Here is a 4,581-nt window from a genome sequence, read left to right on the forward strand (position 1 = left end):
GTTCGGCCCTTTTGATTTTCCGACTCTAGATCCTGGCACATTTCATTGTAGTATTTTGCTTTGTAATTCCGTGCTGCCTTTTGGAATCTTCTGTTCAGCTCTTTAGTGTCTTGGATTCTTCCTTGTGCTTTGGATTCTCTATGCTCCAGTGCAATCTTCAGAGTTTCTTCTGACATCCATTTTGGTCTGTCCTAGAGAGGGTGAAAACAGATTGCTCCTTGGAGGCAAGGATTGTGAATCTTCATCTTACTAACTTTGGACACGTGTCCAGGAGGGACCAGTCCTTAAAGAAGGGCACAATGGTCAGAAACGTGGAGGGAGAGTACAGGAGAGGAAGACCCTGGTAGAGGTGGATTGACAAAGTATCTGGGGTAATGGAGGTAGATGTGCCAGAAACAGTGAGATTGGCTTAGGATAGGGCAGGTTTCAGAGCTGTTGTGCATAGAGCTGCTATGAGTTGCAGTCAACTTGATGACATATATCAGCAATTTTCTGATAGCTCTGTGAATAACACTCTTGGCTGCTAACTGAAAGGTCATCTGTTTGAACCCACTAGTTGCTCTTCAGGAGGAACATGTGATAGTCTTTTTTGGCTAAGATTTTATAGCACCATAGGGCTAACTTTATAGGATTATTGTAGAAATAAATCAATCAAAGGCAGTAGATTTGGCTTTTGGATCTATAGTTAAGAAGTCAAGTAATATTTAAGTGAAGGAAGTAAAAAAAAAAATCCAAGCCTCAAGTTGCAATGCTTAAGGATGCTATGGGTAGAACATTAAATGACCCAGGAAGTATCACTGTAGAAAAAAGAACTGGCAGACATAGAAGAATTTAATGAAACAAAATACTACCAAAAGGCAATGGTGATGAAAGAAGAAGTTCAAGCTGCTCTGAAAGATTTGGCAAAAAATAAGATCCTAGAAATTGATTAAATACTAATTGATAAATTTCACCAAACAGATGCAGCCTTGTATGTGCTGCATCTTGAAGGCTCCTGTGAATTGGTTTGACTCTGGAAGATGGCTTCTTGCATCTCCATGAGGGTCACATATGGAAAGTTTGGTTGTTTTTTGGCTTTTTTTCCTGTCCACAAGTGTGTGTCAGCTGATTGAACTTGCTAGATTTAGCTAACAATGAGTTATGGCCTGGGGTTCTCTGGGTTATAGTCAACCAACATTTGGTGGTTGTGCCTGTCTTTAAAAATGTGGTAGGCCTTTGAGGGTTGCACACCCTTGAGTCAAATGAAAATTGTTTTGGGGATGAACATTCTTTTAAGTGGTACAGCAGTGTTCTGTCTATTTACTCTGAAGTAAATTGGAGTTGCTGTGATGCTGAACACTGTGCCATAGGTGTGTCAAACATCATAGTTGTTACCCATTGTGGGCAAAGTTTTGTGAAGCTCCCAGATTGATTCAGGTTTAGAAGTAGGAGTGGCATCTAATTCTTAAGAGATTGGCTCAAGATTGAGCAAGGTTCAGAGCTAATATTGTGTACAGCGTAGCCATGGTTGACTCGACAGTGTATAACAATAATAATATGACACTTAAACCTGGGATTGACAAAAATGAATTATTAGTAGATTTTATAAGAGACTCAGTTACTTGTGAAAGCGGGAAGAAAGGAGTGTCATATTTTGATAAAAGAACAATTTCCTTTGTAATGAGATAAGGATTTTGGGTGAGAAATTGACATCTCTCTTTAAATGAATGAGGGGTCTCACCTGAAAATGTCTTTCTTACTAACTGAATGACATAATGCATAATTACCTGTTACAGTTGTTGATGTGGCTTACTTGTAGGTTATGATGTTCATTTGAAGAACATTCACTTATGAGGCTCATAATATAAGCCAACATATAAAGGAAGTTGGTGTCTTGGAGTTTTAAAAATCATTAATCATAGTGAATTAAGACAGTTAATCAAGCCTTAGACACTGACGAAAGATTGTCCCTGAGGATTTTTACCTTGAAAACCTTTAGAAATGATGGTTTCTGCTTTCCACTTGACTGCCTCAGTAAGCCAATTTATTTTCTTCAGAAGCAGCTCAAGGTCAGCAGTATGACTATGTCAGTTTTAAGTGATGTTTTCTTTCACTCATGTAAGCTAGACTTGCATTGTTATGACTGATGCTGACAGTGATACTGTCAAGAAGAAGCCATCAGATTGCCTCTGCACAGACTATGTAAAAGGGATTATCAATACAGCAGATTTCAGTTTCTCTTCAAATTATTTATCATTTGATTAAATATTTATGCTTCAAGATGCAAGATTAATTTTTAACCAAAAATGTTGAGTATTACTCTATTATAAGAATATACAGAAGAATTAGGCCAGACAAGCTTATATTATTATGCTGAGGGAAAAAAAATCAGAACTGTATTAATCTCTGCAAATGATGTAATTTCTTTAATTAATTGCAAATAGAATTACTTAAGAACTTTCCCCCTTGGTTTTTCAGGGGTTTCCAAAATAGCCAATTATTTCGTTGTTAACTTATGGGGTCTGGATTCTTAAAGTTCTGACAAAGGTGTAATTCTCATTAATGTTGCTCTGAGAGACATCTGTGATGGACCAGTACATTAGGTAAATCTGTGGGCTGATGAGGAGTCCTTAATTGAGCCAAACTGGAAATGAAGACTTCTCCAAGTTAGGTGATCACATGTCTGTTTTCAAAAAATAACCTCATTACTCCAGACTTCTGTGTTGAATTTGTCCAGGCTCAAATGTACAAACCTTTCCAATATATCACTTCTGCATTTTGAAAGTGAACTAGAAAATTGAGTCAACTTTTAATAAAATTCAAGCTTCTTAAATCTCTTTTGTCTTGGATTTCTGAGTACTCAATTAATCATAAAATTTGTTTTAAATCTATTATTTAGTTTTGTATTTGTATTGACCTTCAGTAAAACAATAGCACACTATTTTTGTTTTCCAAACTGTTTGTATGTGTTTTAAAGGAATAATGATTATCTAGGATTTGTGGCCAAAAAAAAATCATATTGGAAAGAAAATGAAAATATCTATCTTTCCGTTGCAATATATGTCTGGTTCTAGAGCTTATTATTAGAATACACTTTACAATGAGTAGCAAAGTAATAGAAGGGAGGAAAAACCTGTTGGAAGTTGGTGACATTAAAAATAGATATTTTACTTCTACTGGCTCCTTTTCTAAGGAATGATGGCTAAAAGAAAATTATGCCGCTTTGGATGAATTTAAAAATAAATTTTAAATGAATTAAGCTGAAAAAGAAAATCAAGACATTTTTACAGACATACAAAATGAAACTTCTTCTGAAAAAATTAAATTAACTCTGAGGTACTTTTTAAAACATTAACTTGTATAATGCCCAAGGAATTTCTCTCATTTTGTCACTACAAACCATTCTTTAGGCATATAACCATAATGATGATTTCTACCCATGAATCAAAGACAAGTGTAATGAGTATCAAGAACTATTGGAATATACGTGAAATTTGGCGAATAGATAATAGAATAGATAATAATCAATGCATAATGCAAATTAAAATGTCTAATAGATTGTCATTCTTAGTTTTTTTCTATCTTCAGCCCTGAAAGATTGAAATGAATGTGTAGAGAAAGAAGCAAAATTTTAATATTTAGTTCTCAGCAAGAAGGTTCCACTAGAATAATAATTTAAACCAAGAATTCAAAGAGTAATGTGTAGTAGATCTCATTCCATTTTGAAAACAGAGGTAAGATAATTCATCTTTCAAATTAGCAATATATTTCAATGGTGCTAATTATGCTTATGCTGCTATAATTAAGTCTGCCATGATTATGAATCTGTCTGGCTTTTCAATGATAAATAAATGTTTTAAGCCATTATCTCAGAATTTCATGCTGTTTTCAGGGAAGAATTTTTCTTCATCGAATATAACCTAAATCTTGAGTTATGGAAACCAAAGTGTGCTGGTTTCTACAGGTTTCATTTCAAATACTTGTTGTTGGGTACCATAGAGTCAGAACTGACCCATAGCTGACCCTCCAGTGGGTTTTCAAAGGCAGTTAATTGCAGGGGAGGAGATTGTACATCTTTCTCCAGGGGAGCAGCTGGTGACCTCAAATTGCAGGGCTTCAAGTTTGCAGTGGAGCTTCTTGCCACTAGGCCACCAGTGCTCCCTTCAGATACATAGCAAGTAATTGAAGTCAAAGTAATCATTGTCCAACTTTCAAATCTATTACAAGGAATTAAAAAGACTTTGACTTGAACGAGGTGTACATTTTTCTTGAAATGGACATTGTTGCTCCTTAACACCTTGAAAGTGATTTTCCCAACATAATATGACTTTTGGATTATTGACTGCTGGTAGCAAGAGGGTTTGACTGTTGATTCAAGCAAGATGAAATGATTAACAACTTCAGTCTTCTTTTACATCCATTATGATATTGACCATTATGTATTGAGCAAGTGGTGAGAATTTTTTTTTTTACATTGAGATGCAATATATATAGTATTGGTTTATCTGCAGCAAACATTTCAAATCAACTTTGTTTAGAGCAAGCAAGGTTCTGTCATCTACATAATATATGTTGTTGATGAATCTTCTTCTGATCCTGATG

Source organism: Elephantulus edwardii, unplaced genomic scaffold (assembly GCF_000299155.1).
Source record: "Elephantulus edwardii isolate Elephantulus edwardi_28Jun2011 unplaced genomic scaffold, EleEdw1.0 scaffold00179, whole genome shotgun sequence".
In the NCBI taxonomy this organism is placed as follows: Eukaryota; Metazoa; Chordata; class Mammalia; order Macroscelidea; family Macroscelididae; genus Elephantulus; species Elephantulus edwardii.